A 9,285-nucleotide genomic window follows, 5' to 3' on the forward strand; every position below is an offset into this window, starting at 1 on the left:
AGATTGTTAAATTTGTTTAGTGTTATTATTCAGTTTCTAGATATCTTACTTAATAATAATAATTTTTAATTTTGTATTAAATGTTTTCCATCTTTAAGCAAGTAAGTAGTATATAGGCTGGAAACTAGTAACCGCTTGAGCCCTTCACTGGTGGAAGGTAGAGCAACTGCTAGCCACAACGCCACGTACTACTGAAATAGTACATGTATAATCCTGAGAGTCCAGTTTACAAAAATAGGTTTGAATATAATCAAGATCATAGAGCGTCTAGAGTATCTAAAAGCAAGGTTTGAATATAATCAAGATCATAGAGCGTCTAGAGTATCTAAAAGCAATCTAGAAATAATAGTTGGTATAGTCTGTTTAGGTGTTATTATAGGAGTCTTAATTTTCTGTTTAAAAAGAAAAAAAATAAAAGCGATCCTTTCGTCGAAGTGTCCGACGTTTTCATTGGTATCAGAGCCAAGTTAGTAAATAGTTTGGTCAGAAGTTCTAGTGAAACCCCAAGTCGCGTATCCGTCAGCCGTTTAGCCGCAGACAGGCGTTTTAGGCATTTGGAGTAAGTCGTTGACAGTGATCTAGAACCTATGGACAAATTATTCTATCGCTTGCCCGGTAGCTCTAGAAGCGCTAGATTCGAGACAGAGGAAAACAAAAAATCAAAAAACAAAAATAAAGAAATATTATTAGTGTCTAATATAGAAAATAAGTTAAATAATTGGAACTTACCACCTATTTCGTCAGTTTAATATATAAGTCCACTAATAGTTTTAAGTTTAGATCAGATTATATAGTTAAAACTGTAGAACAAGCCACTCCTATCCATGAAGGATTAAGTTCTAGGAGTCTGTTTTCTAAGGAACTCTTAAAAGAGCACCAAAAAACCTATCAATTCCTACACATAGGAATGATACAAGTTGCCTTAAAACCAGCAACTAGGTTAGGTTTAAATACCTCAGCCTTGGTATGTGTCAGAGATAAACGACACAAGGACTTCAATGATTCCTTATTAGGAATTATAGAATCATCTCTTTGTGATGGCCCGATATATTTTTCGTGCTATCCCAATTTCACAATTTCAATCAGAGATCCAAACATTATGCAAGCATTATCCTTGGATATACAAACCTCAGGATATAATATGTTACCAGGATCCGAAAATATTATCCTTATTTATAGGATTCATTACAAAGCCATGAATACCGTAGTACCTAACCTTAGGGAAGAAACAACAAAGTTGATCACCCCAAAAGGAACCACTACTTTCTTTGTCACAGATTTACAAAAGGGAAACCTAGTAGTTCCAAAATCAATTGCATGGGAACAGGTTAATTTACCTGACAATTGGATTTTAGAAGAAGCAATTCCTCCTAAAAAGGAAGAAAATGAAGATGTGGAGTCCATTATTGAGACAAATAATGGGCAGTAGCAATATCTTTTGCTAGAACAAGGTCGAAACTCATTTCGGGAAGAGCGTAGTTGAACCTATAAGACCTAGGACATCCTTATCAGGAATTGACCTAGACAGATTTAGCTCTATAGGAATTCATAGAACTGAAGAACAAATAGCTCAGCCCATATATGGCCCAGAAAGCACAATTTCAAGCCCAGTTGAAACAGTAAGCCTTAAAAGGCCAGAAAGCCCAACACCGTCAGACATGGGTTATGAAAAGAATATGCTAAGTATCAAGAAAAAGGCGGAAATAAAACTTTTCCAGAATTTGTAAGGTTTATCTTAACCTGTAAAAAGCAGTCTTATCCAGACTTTGAAGATCAACACTTCTTAGTCACCTTAGAGTCAGCTTATAGGAATTATATCACTCCTAAAGGAAAAACTCTAAGAGGTGTACATCCACCTTTAACTGAGATATCTTATAAGATAGCAGAAAACCAAGAATTTGAATGTTCCCCATTTTCCAGGTCAGATAATCAAGGTAATTATGCCAACCTTAGCTTATACACTATAGGACAACAATTGACAAGGGTAGAAACTCAACTTCAAACATTCAAATCAAGAGAATACAAGCCTGAAAGAGGAGAAACCTCTAAAACATCCACAGAAAAAAAGGTTTTATTTAAACTTGCAGATCTAGAACAGTCACCTATTAAACTAGGAAACCAGTCAGAGATAGTAAATGAACTAACTAAAAGGTTAGCAGAATTAGGATTGGATGCTAAGGATTCTAAAAAGAAAACCATAGCCCCTTTAACTAAGTCTTCAAACATTCAAGAAGAATTAGAACAAAGGTTAAAAACCTTAAGTATTGCTCCTTTAAGTCAAGGACAAGAAGAAACTAATTCTGAAAGTTCCTCTAATGAAGAAGAACAAATTAACTCCTTAGAAGCAGTGTTTAAACAAACTGAGCCTCTAGAAGTTAATAGAATTATTTACCCTAGACCTAGGGCAACAGTTGAAATGAAGCCTTATTACCCTAGGCCTTCACCTGTTAATCTACAATATGAAGATACTTCGTACAATTACGTACAATTTGATGGTTCTTCAATTGTAGAATGGAATATAGATGGATTATCTGAATATCAGATTAAAAATGTAATCCATTACATGACTATGTACGCATTGGCAGCAAGAGCTAAAGGCAATAATGATCGCCAAATAGCGTAGGCTATTATAGCTGGTTTTTCAGGCCAACTAAAAGGTTGGTGGGATTTTTCCTTATCTGATGAAGGAAAAAGACAAAATAGCCTGCCTGATACTTGAGTTTGACCTTTCATTGACGCTGTTAAAACAGAACAAGGAACAGAAGGTCAAACTCAAGTATCAGGCAGGCTATTTTGTCTTTTTCCTTCATCAGATAAGGAAAAATCCCACCAACCTTTTAGTTGGCCTGAAAAACCAGCTATAATAGCCTGCACTATTTGGCGATCATTATTGCCTTTAGCTCTTGCTGCCAATGCGTACATAGTCATGTAATGGATTACATTTTTAATCTGATATTCAGATAATCCATCTATATTCCATTGTACAATTGAAGAACCATCAAATTGTACGTAATTGTACGAAGTATCTTCATATTGTAGATTAACAGGTGAAGGCCTAGGGTAATAAGGCTTCATTTCAACTGTTGCCCTAGGTCTAGGGTAAATAATTCTATTAACTTCTAGAGGCTCAGTTTGTTTAAACACTGCTTCTAAGGAGTTAATTTGTTCTTCTTCATTAGAGGAACTTTCAAAATTAGTTTCTTCTTGTCCTTGACTTAAAGGAGCAATACTTAAGGTTTTTAACCTTTGTTCTAATTCTTCTTGAATGTTTGAAGACTTAGTTAAAGGGGCTATGGTTTTCTTTTTAGAATCCTTAGCATCCAATCCTAATTCTGCTAACCTTTTAGTTAGTTCATTTACTATCTCTGACTGGTTTCCTAGTTTAATAGGTGACTATTCTAGATCTGCAGGTTTAAATAAAACCTTTTTTTCTGTGGATGTTTTAGAGGTTTCTCCTCTTTCAGGCTTGTATTCTCTTGATTTGAATGTTTGAATTTGAGTTTCTACCCTTGTCAATTGTTGTCCTATAGTGTATAAGCTAAGGTTGGCATAATTACCTTGCTTATCTGACCTGGAAAATGGGGAACATTCAAATTCTTGGTTTTCTGCTATCTTATAAGATATCTCAGTTAAAGGTGGATGTACACCTCTTAGAGTTTTTCCTTTAGGAGTGATATAATTCTTATAAGCTGACTCTAAGGTGACTAAGAACTGTTGATCTTCAAAGTCTGGATAAGACTGCTTTTTACAGGTTAAGATAAACCTTACAAATTCTGGAAAAGTTTTATTTCCGCCTTTTTCTTGATACTTAGCATATTCTTTTAGAAATGCTTGTTGTTTGTTGATCGAGAAAGTTATTTAAAACCATTTTTCAAATGGGCTTTCTTCTCTGGTTAGGGCCATAATCCTTTTAGGTTGTTGGGTCCTAATGCTTTCTCTTTCATAACCCATGTCTGACGGTGTTGGGCTTTCTGGCCTTTTAAGGCTTACTGTTTCAACTGGGCTTGAAATTGTGCTTTCTGGGCCATATATGGGCTGAGCTATTTGTTCTTCAGTTCTATGAATTCCTATAGAGCTAAATCTGTCTAGGTCAATTCCTGATAAGGATGTCCTAGGTCTTATAGGTTCTGAAACTACAGTTCTTCCTGAAAATGAGTTTCTGGACCTTGTTCTAGCAAAAGATATTGCTACGGTTCCATTGTTTGTCTCAATAATGGACTCCACATCTTCATTTTCTTCCTTTTTAGGAGGAATTGCTTCTTCTAAAATCCAATTGTCAGGTAAATTAACCTGTTCCCATGCAATTGATTTTGGAACTACTAGGTTTCCCTTTTGTAAATCTGTAACAAAGAAAGTAGTGGTTCCTTTTGGGGTGATCAACTTTGTTGTTTCTTCCCTAAGGTTAGGTACTACGGTATTCATGGCTTTGTAATGAATCCTATAAATAAGGATAATATTTTCGGATCCTGGTAACATATTATATCCTGAGGTTTGTGTATCCAAGGATAATGCTTGCATAATGTTTGGATCTCTGATTGAAATTATGAAATTGGGATAGCACGAAAAATATATCGGGCCATCACAAAGAGATGATTCTATAATTCCTAATAAGGAATCATTGAAGTCCTTGTGTCGTTTATCTCTGACACATACCAAGGCTGAGGTATTTAAACCTAACCTAGTTGCCGGTTTTAAGGCAACTTGTATCATTCCTATGTGTAGGAATTGATAGGTTTTTTGGTGCTCTTTTAAGAGTTCCTTAGAAAACAGACTCCTAGAACTTAATCCTTCATGGATAGGAGTGGGTTGTTCTACAGTTTTAACTATATAATCTGATCTAAACTTAAAACTATTAGTGGACTTATATATTAAACTTGACGAAATAGGTGGTAAGTTCCAATTATTTAACTTATTTTCTATATTAGACACTAATAATATTTCTTTATTTTTGTTTTTTGATTTTTTATTTTCCTCTGTCTCGAATCTAGCGCTTCTAGAGCTACCGAGCAAGCGAGAGAATAATTTGTCCATAGGTTCTAGATCACTGTCAATGACTTACTCCAAATGCCTAAAACGCCTGTCTGCGGCTAAACGGCTGACGGATACGCGACTTGGGGTTTCACTAGAACTTCTGACCAAACTATTTACTAACTTGGCTCTGATACCAATGAAAACGTCGGACACTTCGACGAAAGGATCGCTTTTATTTTTTTCTTTTTAAACAGAAAATTAAGACTCCTATAATAACACCTAAACAGACTATACCAACTATTATTTCTAGATTGCTTTTAGATACTCTAGACGCTCTATGATCTTGATTATATTCAAACATATTTTTGTAAACTGGACTCTCAGGATTATACATGTACTATTTCAGTAGTACGTGGCGTTGTGGCTAGCGGTTGCTCTACCTTCCACCAGTGAAGGGCTCAAGCGGTTACTAGTTTCCAGCCTATATACTACTTACTTGCTTAAAGATGGAAAACATTTAATACAAAATTAAAAATTATTATTATTAAGTAAGATATCTAGAAACTGAATAATAACACTAAACAAATTTAACAATCTTATGTGTTCTCTACAATCACACCAGTCATTATGGGTTTCTGCATGATAATTACACAAATCATTTCCGTTTTCTACCAAAGCGTGCCTAAATAGTTCTACTTCACGTCTATTAGTTAAATCAAGAGTGCGTAAATAAAATAAAAGACGATTAATATAATAAGTGGACATGAATAGTAAACATGAACAGTTTCTGATGCACAGGATCCCTTTAAGGGCAAGTGCAGAGCATACTTAAACAGTTATATGAATAGTATTAAACAGTAATACTTACAGAGAGGTTCCAACCTGTAGGTTTAATGGATGATACAGGAATGCTTGCTGAAGGTGGAGGTGAATAGTATACTTTGTAATCAAACTTACCAGAGGATTGTCCAAGAAGATCCACTATGTCACGGGACTTAGATTCTAGTTCTCTATTTAGCTGTTTAGCTTGATCGATTAAAACATCTAGCTCATTACCTACTTTGTTAAGAGAAGATTCAAGAGAAGAGGTAGAAGAAAAACTCATATATTTTATTGCTATATGAAAACAGTACACTCAAGAACACTTTGAACAAAACAGTAGCAAAGCAGAGAAAACAAATTGGGAAAACTTAAAACTTCTTAAACACTCTATGATACATTCTGCTTCATAAGCAAGTCGGGAGGCCTTCTTATACAAGTTAGAAGGAATCTTTGGTCGTCATGGCATGCGTCACTTTAAGTGGCAGACAGGAGATAATGGAGATTGACAGAAGCTACTTTTATAGCTGGCAGGAATCTTAGTACCCTTTACAGCGCATAAGGGTCTTGGCTGTCGTCCCAGTATTATCCTTCCATGTCAGTGTCGCTGTCGCTTTCTTCCTTTCGGTTTGTTTTGGAGCTTTCAGCAGCATCTTTTGCTTTTGACGTGGATGCTTTTGAGCTGGCTTCTTTGTCTTCTTCTTGTAGTGCGCTGAAAAGTTGTCGGCGAAGCTCTTCTTTTGGTACTGACTTGAGTAGGTCCTTGAACAGATCTGAAAGACCTGAAGAGATGGATGGACTGGGCAATGATGGCTTTTTAGCCAGAGTAATCAGTCCTTTGGAGGAGTAAATAGAGGGTGGCTCAAAAAAGTCACATTTATCCCACCACTTGATTAGGACTCTTCTGGTTAACCAGGGTACGTGTTCGGTTGAGAATTCACCGAATCTTTTCATTTTCTTTTTTGAGATAATATAATCCCATCTGACTATCCATGGAATTTTGTAGAGGATAGTGAATAATAATCTTGAATCCTTTAAGGATTTGTTTGAATCGGTAAATTGTTCATAAACAGTCCGAACCTTATTAGGTAAAGAAATGGGATATAATCCCCAGTTAAAGAACCATTCATAGAACCATGAGGGGAATTCCCATGATTCTTTGTCTAACTGGAACTGTATGAACCAGCTAAACTTACGCTGCCTATTTTCATAGATTAAGGCACCTGTCCAGGCAATCATGTAATCAAAATAATTAAAGTACCTGGGTTTACCGAAATTCAACTCCTTCTGTTTAAAGAGTGAATCTCCCCAATCATCGTAGGATATAATTCTTTTGATGATAAACTTGCTGAATGCCCACTCATTAGCGGACCTTTCTGTAGGTGAGAAGACCACTGAGTCGGTCTCTGCTAGGATAGCTTGATAATAAGTGTAGTCCTTTGGTAAATAAGGATTCACTGTATGATGTTCTGTGTAGAAATTTACAACTTCATAGGGCTTTAAGTCCTGATGTTTCCTGTCTATGGGCATAAGGAAACAGTAGCTGATTGGAATATAGGGGTAATTAACCTCCTTTGCATTATTTGCTTCGACACTAATAGCATAAGCGTCGTCTCTGAGTTTGTCCATCATTTTAGACGGAGGTGGAGATACCTCGTGTGTCCGTTTTGACGGAGTTACTGAGGCTTTTGAACTCATGTCCTGTAAGAAATTCACGTGTCAAGAAATCAGGCAATGAGTTAGTTTCTCCTTTAATAAACTCAATATCAAAATCAAATACAGACAAAATAGCCTGCCATCTTGCAAATATCTGTTTAGATGCGATGTTTTTAACATCTTTCAGTAATATTTCTTTTGCACTTTTACAATCTACCCTTATAAGGAATTTCTGATTCAATAAATCAGATTCAAACTTTTGTACACAGAGAACTATGGATAAGATCTCCTTTTTGACCGTAGAGTAGTTAACTCTAGGTCCTGTCCAAATTCCACTGGTAAATCTGACTAGGGTTTCTTTTGTCATCTAGTCTTTGTTTTAAGATGCCTCCGTACCCGATGTCAGATGCGTCAGTCTCAACTACCTTTAAGGTAGATGGATGAGGAATTGCAAGACAGGGAAGGCTTTTAACCTTCTGCTTTATCTGTTTAACGGCTAAAGTATGTTCTTTGGTCCATGGGCTTGGGTTCTTTCTAAGTCTTTGGAATAAAGGCTTTGCATCATGGGCCAGGCTTTTATAGAAGTCTGAGACATAGTTAAGGCTTCCTAAAAACCTTTGAAGTTGGGTTTTTTTCTTTTATTTCATCTGGGAATTTACTGGCAAACTCAATGGCTCGATCAATAGGAATAATTGATCCTTGTTCAATGTTATGACCTAAGAATCTAATTTTAGTCTGAAAGAGTTTAATCTTTCTGGCTGAGACTACCAAGCCATTTCTTTTGACAATTTTCATGAACACATTTAAGTGTTTAAAGTGTTGATCTATTGTCCTGAAAAAAATAAGGACATCATCAATGTAAACAATTGAAAATGCTGAATAAGCATTAAATATTTCATTCATAATTTTTTGAAATTCTGATGGGGCATTTTTAAGCCCAAAAGGCATTACGTTCCATTCATAATGTCCAAATGGTACAGTAAAGGCAGTTTTATACCTATCTGTTTCAGCTATCTGGATTTGCCAATACCCTGACTTCATATCAAATTTTGAAAAGATTTGGACCTCAAAGAGTCTGTTTAACAGGTCTCTTTTATTAGGCAATGGGTATCTAATCCATCTCAAGGCCTTACTTAAAGGCTTATAGTTGATGACTAGTCTTGGTACTCCTCTTTCTAGTTCAGCAGCATTTTCAACATAAAACGCTGGACAACTCCATGGGCTTTGACTTTTTCTAATTAGCCCTTTTGACTCGAGGTCAGCAATTTCTTTTTTACAGATCTCCAAATGTCTTGGCCCCATTGCAATGGGTCGGGCCTTAGTAGGTATTTCTGTTTCATCAAAACTGGGTTCATATGGTAGATTAACCACATGTCTTTTTCTAGCCCAAAAGGCATTGGGAATTTCTGCACAGATGCTATTAGCCATCTCGTTTTGCAGCTGTTTTATTTTTTCTTGAATTAAAGGCTCATTAACCTTTTCTTGAACTGTTCTATAATTAATTTCCCTTTTAAGAGAATAAATAAATTTTTCTTTTTTCTCGATGTTGCTTTTAAGCACATCTAGCTTTCTTTCTATTGGTAAAGAGATGAATTCAAAAATAATCTCTTTTCCATCTACCTCAGATACTATTCCCTTTTCAGTAATTGACTTAATAGGGTATAACATGTGTAAAAATGGATTTCCTAGGATTACTGGATGAGATAATCCTTTTACCATTATAAATGGTATTTCAAAACATATTCCTTGATTACAAACTACTGTATCAGATAATTTGTATTTAATGTCCATTTTAGAACTATCTGCCGTATGCAATTCTTCTACTGTTTTAGAGAAGTA

The sequence above is a fragment of the Hevea brasiliensis genome, chromosome 17 (assembly GCF_030052815.1).
Source record: "Hevea brasiliensis isolate MT/VB/25A 57/8 chromosome 17, ASM3005281v1, whole genome shotgun sequence".
NCBI lineage: Eukaryota > Viridiplantae > Streptophyta > Magnoliopsida > Malpighiales > Euphorbiaceae > Hevea > Hevea brasiliensis.